We start from the raw sequence: 18,002 nt of genomic DNA, 5'->3' as shown, positions 1-18,002 counted from the left end.
AGGGTTAAGCAAACAAACTGCTGCATATTTAAACACAACAATAAGCGTCCTAAGGCAACGAAAAGTGCATGTTATGAAGGCGAACGGGATGAGGTGGGGAGGAGATGGTGGGAAGCCTGCTTAGATGGGATCCTTAGGAACAGGACAAGCATCTCCGTGGGGGAACATTTTCTTTGAGGGGAGACAGCCTCTGCTAGAAAAACAAAAGGGGGTCAGGGTGGGTGAAGCATAGTGAACACAGGGTTGTGCAATGAGATCTGTTGGGAGGCCATCAGGTATTTGGATTTGTACAGACTTGTCGGCCTTGGAAATGAGTTTGGATTTTATATGAATTTTAATATGAAGCCTTTGATCAAGTTAAAAAAGAAAATGATATGTTTTAAAAATCTAATCGTACTGTGGCTCCTGCAATTGAAAGGGATGTGTAGACACAGGGAACCCATATAAAGATGGTAGGTAGTTCAGGGCAGTGGTGATGGTGGGTTGGGTGAAGGCGTGAACTAGAGGGATTCAAGACCTATTTTAAGGGCAGAAATGGCAGGACTTTCAGATAAGTTGGATGTGCAGAGTAAGGAGAAAGTAGAACCAAGAATGACCCTTAGGTTTGAACAGCTGAGTAGATGTTAGTGCATAGACTGGGGTGGGGGGTAGGGAGGGGAGATACATATAGGAAGTGGGGGTTGGGATAGGGTGTGGAGATCTAAGAGTTTAGGTTTGCTCATGTTGAGTTTGAGATGTCTATTAAATTATCCCAGGAGGGTCATAGGGTTGTTCAAGTAGGAACATGTTATGAAAGCAGAAAAAAAAGTATTTGAAGTTGAAGTAAAAATGTATCCATTTATTAATGATGACTGGTGGTTCATAATTAAAATGATATCTGTGAGCTTAAACAACTTGCTTGGAAATTAAGTTTTGGGTTAGGTACAGCTTTGCCTTCTTATACAATAGAATAAGTACTGGAAATTCATACATGACCGGATGCCTGACTCAGTCAAAGGGCTTCATTTTTGTGCCCCTACTTAATTTGATGGTGCTATTATTAAGGATGTCTTGGAGGGGTAATGTCAAATTATTTGAAACTGAAGACTGTCATGCTAAATTTTAAAAGCGTAATAGAAGAGTATTTTAGAACTTAAATGAAAGTGCCAAGAAAAATGCTTTTAGCGTGAGTTTGCAAATTATAAATCTGGCAGAGATCTTAAGAAATGTTTGGCTCCTCTGGCTTTGGTGATTTAGTGAGTTTAGTGATTTAGTAAAGACTCCCTGTTAACAGTTTCTTAAATATTTAATGCTCTAGGCAGAAAGATAGAATGATAAAACATTTGCTGTTGATGAAAATAAATCATTTTCCTTACTCAAAACTTCTGGGGCCTTCAAAAGAATCTTGTATTTCTATAAGTTAAGCAAGGCCTTTTTCTTATTTTTAAATGTTTCTTAATTTTGAAAATACTTTATAGTGAAGAAACAGTTGCGAGGACAATAAACTAGAATCTAATATGAATAAAAAACATATATTACAGAGCATCTTTTATAGTAGATAGATATGATGGAAAGTTGACTAAGATTTTAAAGGTAGGAAACAGTTTGGCTATTTTGTTATTCTCAGCTTCTCTAGAAGTTTGTTTGACAGGAAGGATTCTATTTTCAGCATTTAAATAGCTCCCAGAAATAAAGTGAGGTTTACCAGGAGAAGTTCATCACTAAACAGCTCAGAGACATCTTGGTATTTGTGCATACCAAAGGCTAATCTTCATTTGCTATAAGGACAGTGATAATCAGTAGGCTTGCATTTGAGCTGTTTTCCTAATAGTAGTGATTAATTTTATAGGGTGTTGTAAAAAGGCCTTACAAATTTTCCCCCCAATTTCTTCATTTTACAGATAAAACTGAGCTCCTAAAAGGTTAAATGTGTCACGCTCACAGCTGGTTACTGGAGGAACTGGGGCTAGAACCCAGGGATTCTGATTTCTAAGGCTAATGCCTTCCAGCTCACAAAGTTGCATTTTATAGTCTAGACAAGAAATCACTTAGTTTTTTAAAGGAATTTTTACCATAGATAGAAAAAGATTTGCTAGGGATGTTGGATTGTGTCTCCATGTGCTTCCACTTAAACGCGTTGGCATGTTTTGACTAGCATTGATTCATCTTTCCCGTTTAGCCCAGCTCTAGCTGTCCCTCATATGAGACCTTTTTGCCACCACTGTCCTGAATGAGGGATACATCTCCGGCCCATACTTTGAGAGGTGCTCTCTGAAACATGTGGATTAAATTCATCACTTTTGATTGTGTTAACATGATTTTTCTACAGGACAGCTTGATCAACAAGTTTAGGCTAACGGAATAAAAGTTTTAGACCCACACAAATAGATTTATTTTTAAAATCCATGTCTAAATACATTTTCAAAAGTTGAGGAAATAGAAAACTATGCAGAGTATATGAAATTTATCATTAGTCATGCTGTATGCATCTCAAGGAGTTTAATATTCATGTTTATGGTTGATACAGCAGCTTTCAAGCCCAAGCTCTTTATGGGTTGTGTTCATGATATGGAAGCTACACAGTGTGTCAGTGGGGAGCATAGAGGAGACCCACTCTGAAGGAGTTAAATGTGCTGGCTGCATCAGTACAATTCTGCCTGAAAGTTTAGGAAACAGAATGTAGACTATTACTAACAGTTAAATATAGTACAAGAGGAGAAATGTAATAATATAAAATACAACTTGGCGAATAAGAAAGGGGAAATAGTTTCTCTTTTGCCAAAGAGTCATAGGACCTTTATGTCATTGATGTTGGCACTGCTAAGGCAAGTACTGTTTATTGAAATGTTGATGTTGCTGGTCTCTATTGACCTCAGAAGACGTTTTGCTACCTATAGAATTGCCAATGCCAGAAGTAGCCAAAATAGTTTTGTTTGGTTTCCATTAAAATATTGACCTGGTCTGACACTGATTAATTGCTGGTGGCTGGAAGGACCAAAACTTTACAGTGACTTCACTGCAAATGAGATTAGTGTTTTAGAACTGAACTTCCATTTGGTCATTGTCTATATCAAACTCTTAATCAGCCTGACAACAGCAAGTCAATAGCAGCATATGTTTGGAGAAAAATAGGAAATCTATTTATCTATATCTATCTGCCTATCTACCTACCTACCTACCTACCTATCTATATCATATATCTTATATCTATCTATCTATCATCTATCATCTATCTATCTATCTATCTATCTATCTATCTATCTATCTACCTACCTACCTACCTATCTATCATCATCTCTATCTATCATCTATCTATCATCTATCATCATCTATCATCTATCATCTATATCTATCTATCATCTATCTATCTATCATCTCTATCATCTATCTATATCTATCTATCTGTCTATCTATCTATCTATCTATCTATCTATCTATCTATCTATCTATCTATATCTATCTATCATCTATCTATCTATCATCTTCTATCATCTATCATCTATATCTATCTATCATCTATCATCTATCTATCTATCTTTCTATCATCTATCTATCATTTATCTATCATCTATCTAATCTAATCTATCATCTGTCTTTCTCCTAATATTAGTTTTGGACACGTTTTCTTTTGCTTCATTTGAAAGGTGTAGAATGACACATACAAAGAGTAGGTAAGGAATTGTGTAGGAGGCAATAGAATGCTTTGCAGAGTTGTTGCGATTCCGAGGACTGCAAAGCACGGAGAAGAAAACAGCCCCATACCAGCCTGTACCAGGATAACTATACTGACAGCTACACATATTCATCACAGATATATCTCTTTTATTTATGTCTCTATATCTCCATCTCTACTTCTATTTCTTTCTTTCTCTATAACTATATGTCCATCATATCACACATATACACACATGTAATATATCATATGATAAATATGGTATATATGACAAATATATATAGTTTATTATCACATAAGCTATATAATTGATTATACCCATCACAATCAAATCATGCATATATATCTTATCACACATATATATGATATCATGTGATATATATCTATGCATGATGAAAATGTGTGTATATGTATATATGTATAGAGAGAGATCAGAGAGGTAGAAAATCAAACCAGTATGACAGAGTTATTCTAATAAAATATCAAATTCAAAACCCAATGCAAATAATACAGAATTTTTTTCCATTTTTTTATGGCTTATGACTATGTCATTATTAATTTGGCCTCAGGACATTATCCATATGTAAAGCTGGATAATAGGCTAGTTTAGAAAGTCAGCCACTATTATTGAAACAGTACTTGCTGCTTCCCCAATCTTTAGCTGTCCCATGGCAGTGGACACATGGTGGGAGAGTAGGAATTTTACAGAACATGATCACGGCCATCTAAGTACAGAAAAGATTGTGGATTAGAGTTACCTGATCATTTGTCCTCAAGTTAAAAAGAAAGTGTGGAGGAGATGTAATAACAACTTTCTTTCTATCTATTGTGTCAGCTGTCCCAACTGGAATGGTGCTCTCTCTTCCAGATGCATGACTGACCTCTGTGGATCTTCCTTCCCACTTCTCAGGGAAATCCTTGTACTCACCCCCCCTTGCCCCCTGCCTTTTAAAACTCTTGTTTCCATACTTCTCTCTTCCTTAGATTTTTTTTTTTTGGTATTTCTCATTGAAAGATGTGTGGGAAATAAACTTTTTGAGACCTTTCATGTCTGAAATTGTTTTTATGCAATCATCATGCATGACTCGAAGACAGTCAAGCTCTTAAAATAGTAAAATATGTTAAAGCCCTCAAATATAAATTATAATGACATCTTCAGCTCAAATAATTGCAGTTGTGGAAGTGAATGGATTGAAAAGAGAGAGAGCACCAATAAAAGACTTTCCACAATGTAGTATTGGTGGCAGCAATGATGATGACGATGGGAATGAATGCAAAAGTAGGCATCAGGGAAGATATAAAAATCTAAAACATGTAGATTTTGACTGTGATACTGAACTATGCTGTGTCTAAACTTGACATGACCCAGGTTAAAGTGATTCTGTTTTATTGGTTCTCAGTCTTTATGTAAGTCAAATATCTGAAACAATGATAAAAATACTATGTTTAGCAGAAAATAATGATGAAAAGAAGTCACTGAATGTAGACTCATGGGACATACCCCACCACACTGTGTTGTTTGTAACTGACATAATCCCTGGACTGAGTCTTGATAGGAAACAAGGCAAATGAAGTTGCCATTGGAGCAACAGGGGGAAGGAGAAGAAGAGAAAGAATATTAAAAAATGAAGAATCACCAGGCTGTAAAAAATGATAAAGAGTGTGAATTCACTGACAAAGAAGACTTACGAAAAAGCACAAAGTTTAAGCTTTTGAAAATAACAAGCAACAGCCCAGACCCTGATCTCAGTTAGAGGTTGGCATGTTAATTTTGCTGGGGAAAACTATACTTTAAAAGGAAAATCTTTATCTAGATCAAGATTTAAAAAAAAGGAGCTCCTACAAAGCTATCATTTCTTCCGATTTTGGAAAAACAATATTACTTTATGATGGAGGGAAATACAATTATGATTTTGGGAAAATTCGAAAGAGTGTGATAAAATCATCAGGATATGGCTGGTTTGATGAAAGTTCCAAAGCCGATGCAGGGACTGAAACAACACTTCAAAGAACTGAAGATGGAATTAGCACGGATCCAAAAAACTGTACAAGAGAGATGACAGAGATGGTTTCCAGATTAGGCCTTTTTGACAATCCAGCTGTGTTTATCATTCGTGAAACCCCGAGGCGCTAAGAAACAGGTCCGATGTAGAACTGCTGGTTGAGCTGCTGGTTGACTCAGAGTTCAGAGAGAAAAATGCAGAGAAAATGGCAGAAAATGCTGGAAGGGTATGTCAATGGGAGAATGAACTTTGTAATTAAGATTCAGCAAGCATACTACCACACATACTGACTTCCTTTCATTTATTTACTGAAGATATATTGAAGACTAGCAGCATGGCATTAATTAATTTAAAGTAGACTGTCCCTATTTGTATACAGACTTTTCTCTGGGAAGAGTAATTGATTTAAGAGAGAATCAATCATGTGCCCTTCGGGTAAAAATAGGTGTGTTTGCAAGAAACCCACCAGGCTCATACTCTTTGAGAAAAAAGAAAAATAGACATAACTATTTTAAAGTAAATTAAAATTTTAAGAAGACTTTAGGTTTTGATTGATTAAATGATAGTGAATTAAAATATATTTAGGATGTTTGAAATTTGTAAACATATAAAGAACATTTTTATATGATCAAAGAATTATGTGAAGAGTATTACTTAAAAAAACAGTTTGAAGTAGCCATGTCTGGAAATCCTGCCATTTTTGTGACAATATAGGTGAACCTGGAGAACATTATGCTGAGTGAAATAAGCCAGTGACAGAAGGACAAATACTACATCATCCCATTTATATATTTATATGAGGAATCTAAAATAATAAAACTCATGGAAGCAGAGAGCAGAATAGTAGTTGCCTGGGCCTGGGGGGGGGGCAACAGGGAGGTGTTGGTCAAAGGGTACAAAGTTTCAGTTATGCAAGATGAATAAGTATGGCATCGTGCCTGTAGTTAGCAGTACTATATCTTATGCTTAAAAATTCGCTAAGAGAGAGATCTTATGTTAAGTGTTCTTGTCACAGAGAAATATATTACTAAATAAAGGGGTCAGGAGGAAACTTTGGGAAGGGATAGATATGTTTATGGCATTGACTGTGGTGATGGTATCATGGCTGTACACTTATCTCTGAACTCATCAAGTTCTCTACACCAATATATATAGCTTTTTGTGTGTCAATCATACCTCAATAAGATACCTAGTAAAAAAAATACCTTAATGCATTCTCATGGCCCTTAGGATAAAGACCAGAATCTTGAACAAAGCCTTCAGGCCCAAGCATAGCCTGACATCCATCTCCCTCCTCTGCATCTCTTTTTTGTTTTCACATTGATCACTTCTGCTTTCTATCCATTCACTCTGTTCCTCAGTGTGATTTTGGTCATTAGTGGCTTCTCATTAAAGGCCGTTCCCTTTTTATCGATGATCTCTCCTCTTACACTCAAGTTCTTCAGCTTCTACTTCTAAGTTTCCTTGAGATTGTAGATCAATCTTCACGTTTTAAAAGACTCTTCCATTGACCTCCAGCCCTGGTCAAAGTTTCCCCTAAGTGCTTTTCTTTTTTATCACTCATCACAATTATAATTTATTTTAAATTCTGTTATACTTAAATAATCCTAACCTCTCTCGTGGGAGTTCCAAGAAGGCTGGTCTTTGTCAGTTTTTACTTAGTAACTTATTCTTGGTGCCTAATACAATGCCTGACACAAACTAGGTATATGATAGGCTCTGATAAAAGTAATAAAAATGAATCTGAATTAAACATTTGTAATGTCTGTCTCACTTATTTCAGTAGTTGTTTATAGTTAACTAAATTAAGTGAAAGCAGAAGAAACAATATTTCTATCAACACAAATAGAATTATGGCTTAAATGATTTGTTTATGTGGTACTAGTAATTATCCCATTGTTGTGTGTTGTCTGAATGAAGGTCACTTGTGAATCAAATACAGCTCATGCTCTTGAAAATGGTGAATGCCACTGCTAACCGAAGAGGATAGGTTTTATGAGTAAGCTCCATGGAGAAGATTGATGCTTGTACCTACTAATAATACCATGGTTATCTCACCATATCTTGCTCTTTGAATACCAGGGCATGTGCACACACACATACTCACACATACACAGATTCTCTAGGTAGTCAATCATGCCTACTTTCTGATTCAAACCACAGTCATAGTCCTGTGTTGGAATAGGCATTATAAGCCACTGTAAGCCTCCTGAGTACATAGACCTTCTCTGTCAACTTTGCATCTTCAAGCCCTAATAGAATACTTGACTCATAACATACACTAAAAATGATTGTATGATAAATCAGTGAATCTAATGAATAAATAAATGCACAAATGACATGGACCTATGTGATTAATATATATAATGCACATAGTTCACTCAAGGATATTTGAGAATTGAAAATGCTGTATGTTATTTGGATACCTAAAGTTTTATGTCAGTAGTGTTATTTCTTTCCTGATAAGGTGATGAGTAGAGTGTTATTTAATAAGTTGTTGATGAAGCCTGAGGATAGAGCCAGGCAGATGGTCATTACATGGAAATTTTTAAGAGGCTTAGGAGGAGAGCAGTGTTTTAGCAAAGCAAGTGATCATTTATCATTTAGAGGCATGCAGTAAATGCAGTAATGGAGACACTGTTGATAGACTATGAGATGGTGGCACTCTCATTTTGCTTGGCAAGAAAAGCTCAGGTGACATTTTGGTTGATTGTTTGAGGGGATTAAGAAATGCATTAAAAATAAACTTTTAACAGGAGTGCTGTGATGGCACATTTGGAAAGGAGGAAGCCCACAGTTGGTAATTATGCATTGCTATTTAACATAAGCAACCTGATCCAACCAATCTGTTCCATCAGAAAATTTGGGAGGCAACTCTGTTACATTTCAGTGACCACTTACTATGTAAATCTATAGCTAGATTTTGCTATAGAGGTTGTGGAGGATTTTGGTAGTGATTGCTGACTCTAAAACTGGGCTAGTGTTAACTTTACTTGGAAACTTGGAATTTCTTTATGTCCCCAACTCATGATTTATGCTTCTAAATTACATTTTCTGTGAAATATAAGGTTATGTATTTTATTTCAGGTTATTAAAAAGCTAGGGAATTATGTACTTGATTTCCAGTCTTATTTCATAAATATGTAACATTTCTTTTCCTGTAAACTAAGATTTTCAAGCCAGAAATTGCTTAGTTGTAAGAGGGAGTCTAGTAATTCTCTTCCTCTTAATTCCATAGTTTTGTATCTGATTTTTTTTTAAGCCTCACCCGACGACATGCTTAGAGAGAGGAAGGGTGGGGGCAGGGAGAGAGAGAGAGAGAGAGATAGAGAGAGAGAGAGAGAGAGAGGGAAACACTGATTTGAGAAACATCGATTGGCTGCCTTCCGTATGTTCCCCAACTGGGGACTGAACCCACGATGCAGATATGTGCCCTGACCTGGAAACAAAATGACAACCTTTCGGTGCACAGGACGATGCTCTACCATCTGAGCCACTCTGGTGGGCTGTATCATCTAATTTTTAAACCACAATAACGGAATGTCTCCTTATTGTTTAATTCATCTTTGAATATTTTATTTCTTTACTGTTCCTTCTCATATGATGCTACAGGTTTGAATTACCTTCTCCAGGGGCTGGTAACTGGTGAGAGCCCACTCCACTCTCTCCATAAATAAGAGACCTTATAACAACTGTAGAATGGACCTGGGACTGGGATAGAGACAATCGAGTAGGGAGTAGGAGAAATGTCTGTGCTATTGCCCAAGCAGAAATATGCTTGGATTCTTGCTACTGCATTTTCTGCGAAGTATATAACCTAGGGGCTGTTACAGACTGAATTATGTCTTCTCCAGATTCATATGTTGAAGCCCTAACCTCTAGTACCTCAGAATGTGACCTTATTTAGAGGGACAGGGTCTTTAAAGAGGTAATTAAAATGAGGTCGTTGGGGTGGACACTAATCCAGTCTGACTGGTGTCCTTAAAAGAAGAGGAAATTTGGAGCACAGACACCAGGGGCTTTTACAGAGGCAGCAAGAGGATGGCCATCTGCAGACCAAGCAGAGGCCTCAGGAGAAACCGAATCTGCTGACACCTTGACCTTGGACCCCTGCCTTTAAGAAACATGAGAAAACAAATTTCTGTTGTTCCAGTCAACCCGCCTGTGGTTATTGGTTATGGCAGCCCTAGGAACAATTACAGGGACATAGAAGACACTTAGTGAGCTGTGTTTCGTGCCAGACCGTACCAGAGGTTCCTTGTAGGTAAAACCTCAACACACGTTAGAATCGCTTCCAAGCAGTTTAGAGACAGATCAGAGCCAGTGGGAGGAGACTTTTTCTTTGAAACATGAGTATAAACTTGTTTGAATCGTGTCTTCCAAAAAGATATATTGAAATTCTAATGCCTTCACCTTATGATGTGACCTTTTTGGAAACTGGGTCTTTGCAGATGCAATCAGGTTAAGATGAGGTCATTAGGAACTTTAACATGACTGGTGCCTTTGTAAAAAGGGGAATTTGGACACAGACACGCATGCAAGGAGGACGTCATGGGAAGATGAAGACAGAGATCAGGGTGATCCTTCTGTAAGCTGAGGGTGCCAGAGTTTGCCAGCAAAATACCAGGAGCCAGGGGAGAAATGTGGAATGAATTCTCCCTCACAGCCCTTAGAAGGAACAACCCGTGCTTGTACCTTGATCCAGCACTTCCTGCCCCCCAGACTGTCAGATGATACATTTCTGCTGTTTAAGCCACCCAGCAGCCCTAGGAAACGAGTACACCCTTGCTTTGGCTTGTTTTATTTCCTAATTGAGAAATGTGGATGTCTGAATCATAAAACTTCATTTATTATCATTTATTATCTTCACTAAGGTTCCCTAAGCATTCCTATTCCAGATAATTTTCTTCTTTTTTCTACCTGCCATATTCTTAGCCAACTGTCTAGCCAGAAAGTTCATTTCTGGTGGACTCTCCAACTTTTCTTTCTCCCTACCTGGAGTCCTTGGGAAGATAATATAGGTTCATTTCAGCATTCACTTGATTTAATTTCTTGCTCTGTTTAATTTCTCCTTCCTCCCACTCTTCAATCTTTTTTTTTTTTTCCCCCATCTAACTACTGGGGTTTCTCTCTTATTTTATCTTTTTCTCTCATTTAAAAAAATAAAAGTATGCACCACAAAAATCCTTTTGATTAATTTGCCCTCCCTTGAAACTATAGTTCCAAATGTTTATACTTCTCTTCATGACCAAAGCTCTATTCAAAACTAAACTTCTTTAGATGTTTCAATCTTCTCTCTCCATATCGTTCCCTGAACTACACACCTCTGTCCAGCTGGACCTCCTTCTTGCACCCTGTCTCGCCTTGAAAGTGTTCTTGCTGATGTTACCAAATGGAATTGACCTTTTGAAGTTCTCATCTTGCTTGACATGTCTGCATTGTTGAAAATTTCCTTCTTGAAAATTCTCTTCTGAGTTATGAAGTACCATTTCTTTCTGCCTGGTTGACTGGCCCTTTTCAATATCAGGAGACTATTTATTTCATTTTCACCCTTAAATGTTGAGGTTTTCCAGGTGTCAAGAACTATGAAGAGGCTGAGATTTTACTAACTTGCAAGTTAACCTGCTACAGTCATGCAACCCTTGGGACAGATACAAGAATCTTTTTACCCACAACATTAGCAATGGCCAGAGAATCAGCATTTATACCATTCTGCAAGATATAATTCCCACAGGGTCACACAAACACTGATTTTAATTACCTCTTTAAAGAAGAGAAGCCCTGGATGTAGAAACCTAATATTTTATAATGGGCAGTAAGTCTGCCTTACTTTTGCCCTTCAGAAAGACGTGATCTATTATACAGGGCAGTAGCCAAACCTCACTATCTCTGGAGGGAGACACTAACTCTGTCTTCTAAGGTTAACAACTCTACAAACACCCTTGAAAAGATAGTCCAGACAAAGGCCAACAGTGCCTCTGCTTTCAAGTTATGCAGAAACCCCAGAGACCCACGGAAGACTGCCCCCCAACCCCAGAAATGTGTCCTTGGTTCTTCACATACATCTATCTATATGTTCCTCTTGGATGACCTCAACTCCCCCATAACTTCAACTACCATTTGCACTCTAGTGACCTCTAAAAGGCTCTCTCACTTTAAGCTCTACTTATGGCAACTTGGATGTTATGTCCAAAACAGAACCTTTTCCACATCCTACCCTGGACTACAACCACAGCTCCTTAATTGATCTGTCTGCCTCTGTGATCACTCCTTCAGTTCTACCCAGTTTATGTGGTTGCCTGAGTGGTCTTTCTAAAAACGTACCTATTTCATTTCTGGCTCAAAGCTCTTAGTAACTCCTTGTGTCGGTGGTACGTAGTGCCTTTTTTCTATTCCCTAAACACTGAGGTGTGGATGGATTTCTTGCCAAGTAAAGAGTGGACAGAGTCTTGTCTTTGGAATATACATTTGTATTTTATTTAGTGATAAATCGTACACGCCTGCATTTTATATAATACTTAACATCCAAAATGAGTTTTATTTTCACCAATATATATTACATCTGTCACAACCCTCTTCTGCTGGTCAACATATGGTAAAAACTTTATTATGGGTTTTTTGTTTTTTAAAGAAAGTTCATTTAGTTCTTTCATAGAAGGATATAGTAACCTATTTATACAAATTTGTTTTAAAAATGGTTTAGTTGAATTTCAGAACTATGTGGCTGAGTATTCAGCTTAAAGTTTCTACTTCTCAAAATATTAATAATAAATTGGCAAAAACAAGGTGTAATATATGTAATGCTGATGGAAAAGCAACTTTAAAGACCTCTAATTGGTTAGAAACTTCACTTATGGCTTCAATACAATTTCTGTCACAATGTGCTAGCGATGACCATTAAATAACACACTTGCAGTTTGTCATTTGAAATTATGGTAATAATTTTTCAAGGCAGAAATGGCAGATACATGGATGAAACCTCTCCCGCCCCCCACTCTTCTTATTTTAAGAGTTGGCATTATGAGGTGCAAGGGCTTCAGACTTCAGGTGGGGATCAAAGAGCAAGGCTCTAGCAAGGATGAGTTGAAAGAGTTTACGTCACAGGTATGTATATTATAGCACAGGGAATATAGTCAATAATATTGTAATAACTATGTATGTGGCCAAGTGGGTACCCGAAATATTGGGGGGACCACTTTGTAAAGTATATGATTGCCTAACCACTATGCTGTACACCTGAATCTAATACAGAGTAATACTGAATATAAACTGTAATTGAAAAATAAAACATTTTTAAAAAAGTGTTAGAAGTTATGCTGAATGGAGGAATTTCAATAAAATTAGAATTTGAATGGCTGCAAGTTATTCCAGTGAGAGTAAATTTAAAACTAGAAAGTATGTTCCCAATTTTGTATATGCCTAGTAACAGTTTGGCAGATATTTTCTAAAGAATGAAAGAAATATATACTTAAGGTGAAAGAAATATATACTTAAGGTAAAAAAAACAAACAAAAACAAACTGGAAAGAATAAAAATTCACATGGTAATTTTTTTTTTCTAGCTCTGCAGACAATTATATGAATCTAACCTTGCAAATGGTCCCCTCTGCTTCTTGGGGAGTGAGTCACAGCCTACAGACAGTCTCCCTCAGGAGGGGCAGCCTCTTCCCCAGGCAAGTTTTATTTTCACACTGAATAGCCTTTTGTAAATTCAGACTATGTCATGTTGGAGTTCATTACAATGGCATTTGAAAAGTGTTGATATTTCTATGTATTTTGATGTCTCTTTTATTATTAAAGATTAGGTATTGATATATAAAGGGTGAACCTTAGGAAGACACTTCATGAGTGTATAATCTCGTCGGTAATAACATTAGATAAGGGATTACTTTGGGGACAGGAACTATTACAAACCATCACGACGCAGCCCTGCAACCCTTGTCCCACTTACTGTGACTTTAGTCTCCGTTGATAATGAAGTGGCCATTATTAATGCCACTGCCTTGGGAAACTTTTAGAAATAGACGAAACATCAGTGACTTTGATCCGGGTCGCAAGGTTAGCACTCACGTAAAGGCTTTGAACGTAAAAATAAAGTGAAAATTTGAGAGTAATGCCAAACAGCCAATTTAAAAAATGACATCCGTAAGGTGAATGAAAAATTCAGGAGCAGGTGAAATCGGTCGCATCTGAATGAGTTTCGGATGGTGGCCTCACCGTAATAAATGCACCAACTGCAGTCCTCGAGCGATTATCTTTAATCATTCGTCTCCCGCGTCGGTAATACATGGAAAAGCAAGCAGACTTTTTGTACTTCCAGTGATTATATTAACTTGATCTAAACTTTCAGAAAGAGTCTATGATTTGTCTCCTTGAAGTTTTTCACCTTAAACCAGAAAAATAATTTCCATGTGCCTTATTCTTTTCACTGCGTGAGCTCTAATGATTATTCAAGCAGCAGAATTTACCTGAATTAAAAAGTGTGACACTCATATTGAGATTTCAACTCATTTCTTTCTAAATATATTTTTAGGGAGGAAAAAAATGACTAAGGATTAAAAAAAGGCTTTTCCTGAGGACGTATTTTACTTGGTTTACCTCCTACACTCAGACACCCCCAAATATGCTTATTAGTGATTTGTCACTTTTGTTCAATGATTCAATTCACTCATATAATACATCATATACTATATTATTTGAAGATTACATGTCAATTATATTTATCTCGATGTAATTTATTAAAGTAATAATCTTATCACTTTAAAATAAGTTTCATAATATTTAGTTTGGAATAGAAGCTCATTTTTTCTTAGGACAAAATTTTAATTTTTCATTACTTAGGCATGGAATTAATCTCGTGTATGAACTTAAATGTTGAAAAGAATACCTTGATTATTTCAGTGCCTGAGACAAATGAATCTATCGGGTTACTGCTGAATGAATTGCTGAGCTATTGACCAGCGTAATGGCTCATGGAATTGATTATATAAAACATAGAGCTACTCTCTCCAAATGACTGAGTGATGAGAAAGCTCTCATGTGCCAGTCAGCCTTTACAGAATCATCCCTAGAAAGAAATCTTAACTGACTGTTGGAACAATGAAATATAACTGCTAAGTAACGTCTGACTTAGACACAAGTCGCTAGCCACGTGAGCAAAGCTTAAGAGCAGATTTTAAGCAGAGACCATTTCAATACTGGAGCACTCTAAGAATTTCCAAGTTAGATTGTCATGACTTGCTGGTGTTTTCTTTTTAAGATAAAGTAGGAATGTGTACAAGATAATATGTTCATATTGAGACATTGCCATATTTATTCTTTAGTTTTAAGATGGAAACAAATTAATGTGCTATGTTTTTCTCTGTGCTTTAAAAATTTTTTTAATTGTCACTTGACTAATTGATTCAAGCACCTGAAGGGGAAAAGGGGAAATGCCTAATGTATGATAGTATGTACTTTTCCAAATGCTGCTCATAATTTCACCTGAAATTTCCTCCTTTCCTCACTTCTTCCACATTCTGTTATTAGACTTTTCTATGCTTATTGCCTAAGGAAAGAAAAGAATGCAGAGAAAAATTGATCTGCTCCTGGCCAAGGCAAGAATATGAAAGTCTCTATGATGATTCACAGGAAGAATTACTGTTCAGAGTCTAGATGAAAAGTACGGTTGGTTGTGGGGAGGGAAAGAGGAGAGAGACTTGAGGCTGACAGAAAGAAAGGAGAGTCTGTGCGTCTGTGGGGACCAGGACCGAGGACCAGATGTGATGGAGGATGTCTGTGCTGGGGCCACATTTGAGATGCAGAGATATGACCACTAATGGGACGTTTCCAAAACAGTTCCTCAGATTTAGATGTAACCCCAAAGAAAAGTGGGCACTAAATTGATTGCATTTGAAAAATTAAGAAGTCTTTCCTGCCTATATGAGTTTGTGAACTGATATTCAGAGGCGCTATCAATTCAAAATGACAGCTTCCAAAAAATAAAAACACAACCCCCCCCACCCCCATAAAATGACAACTTCTACTGCCATAGACTGAATGCTTGCTTCGTCCCTAAATTCATATGTTGGAACCCAGTGTGATGATATTTGGAGGTGGAGCCTTAGGGGGGTGACTTGGTGATGAAGGCAGAGTCCTCATAGCTGGGGTTGCTGTCCTTATTAAAGAGACCCCAAAGAGCTCCCAAATCCTTCTCATCATGTCAGGACACAGCAAAAAGTCAGCTGTCTATCAACTAGGAATCTGGCTTTCACCAGACATCAAATCTGACCATGCCTCGATCTTGGACTTTCCAGCCTCTAGAACTGTGAGAAATGCATTTTTGTTGTTTCTAAGTGACCTAGTCTGTGCTGTTTATTATAGGAGCTCACACAGGCTAAGACATCTACCATCTGCACAGGAAGGCAGGAAACTCAGCCTTTAGTTGTAAACCACATAGTTCCCGGTCACAGGACTGTAGGAATGCCCTTCTCTCCACGCTCATGTTTTCTGGGTTGACACCCTTTCAAGGACATGGGCTACATGTTATAGTGAGTTATGCCTCGCCATGCTCTGAAAACCCACTATATTCATGTCTGTGGTTTTAGGCAAAAAATATTACAGTACTGTAATTCTAGAAAGAGAATAAATTAGAAGGGTTGCTCCACAAATTTCAAAACAAAATCCGAGAAATCTCCCTCCGTATGTCTACTGTACAAGCCACTAGGACCATAACCCAAACTACAAAGTGAGGCACACTTTTCTTGGTCTCTCATCCCACCAATTATTATGTGTGGGAACTTGGGCAAGATACTTAATAAACTTTCTTGGGTCTCAGTTTCATTATTTTTAAGATGATGATTATTATTTATAGGTAAGAACAAATGGAAACATGGTACGGGGTATTTAATCAATGGCAGCTATTACGGTGGTGGTGGTGATGATGATGATGGTGATGGGCTACTGACCAAACTGTCCCACACTGGTCACTCTCATCCTCTGCCTGCTGACAGGCCCTCTTTCATTTTGTGTTCATGATCATCTGTCCATGATCCCTACGTCTGCCTTCATTCCATCATCTATGATTATCTCCCCCCTCTTTCCCTACCCCTGCTAGGGATGCACTTTGCCAAATGTTGTGTAAAAAGCAGGAGAGATTTAAAAGTAATAGCAGTACAGGGTGTCATTAGGAGCATGGACTCTGGAGTGAGACTAGTTGGGTTTCTAATCCTGCCTCTGCCATTTGCCTTCTGTCTCACTCTCTGGGTAAGGTTTAGTCTTTCTGTGCCTAGGTATCCTCATTTGTATAAGATAAATTATATTTACCTTATAGAGTGGCTGTATTAAATGAATTCATGCATGTATAGCTTCTAGAATAGTAAATCTATTAAATATGTACTCAATAGATAGTCTTGTTATAATTGAAATACTTTAAAAATTTTTGAGTTATTAGTAACCTTTCTGTTCTTGTAGCTAGAACTTATTTTCTTTTTGCTTATGTTTTATTAGTCAGTATTCTTTATCTGACGAGTTTCTCAAAGATGAGATCATTTTGTTCACATAACAAAAATCTCCATGGATCTTTGCTCTTCATCACACATTACTTGCTCAGTGCTGGTTTGGTGCATTTCTTATGTCCTCTCTATGTGTCAGGAACCTTATGGATATTGTGCTATTTTATTCGCAAAGAGCCTTGTGAGAGAGAATATTTTTCACAACCCAGGAAACGATGGCTCAGAAATGTTAGATAACTTGCCTGTGATCACATGGCTAATATGAATCAGACCTGGACTTGCACCTGTCTGAGCCAGAACCCGTGTTCAAAATCACGTTGCTTACGTGGCTTCTAATTGCTACTGACTACGAGCAAAGGTGCAATTGGTCAAAATGACTGTTCATTGCCAATGAGCTAAGTGAGCAGCTCCATTATCCCGAATCAGCATCACTCAGCTTGGTTTCCTACACGACTTTTACTCTTATGTCTGGCCAATTGTTTTTCAGTGGGTAGTGAAAAATGTATTCTCTGCTTATTCACTTCCTGTATTATATAACTATATATGTGTACGTATATATATATACACATACATATATATATGTACACATACACATATAACTATATCTAAAACTATAGATGTATGTATGTATACATATATGTGTATATATACTTTTTTGACAAGCATTCATTTCTATACTCTTTTTTGGGCAATGGGTCTAGAAGTCTAGGTACTATACTTCCCAGCATCCCTTACCATCAAGGTTCAGCTTTCGATTTCACCACCAGGAGGCACTAGTGTGAGACTTGGGAGGCAGAAGTGAAGCAGAGGCTCTATCATTGCTCCTTTGTCTGCAGTAGACTGATTGTGGTCTTTG

The 18,002-nt window shown here is 37.3% G+C and overlaps 1 protein-coding gene across 1 annotated transcript in view; it reads left to right on the top strand.

Annotated features, from left to right (window-relative positions):
• The window catches only part of CHODL (chondrolectin), a 170,886-nt gene that overhangs the window by 42,563 nt on the left and 110,321 nt on the right, over positions 1–18,002 (top strand). The gene's annotated exons all lie outside the window — the stretch shown is intronic.

This window comes from Miniopterus schreibersii (genome assembly GCF_964146895.1).
Source record: "Miniopterus schreibersii genome assembly, chromosome: 5".
Lineage (NCBI taxonomy): Eukaryota > Metazoa > Chordata > Mammalia > Chiroptera > Miniopteridae > Miniopterus > Miniopterus schreibersii.
Note: the sequence above shows the minus strand (reverse complement) of the source record. Positions and strands in the feature narration are given on the sequence as shown.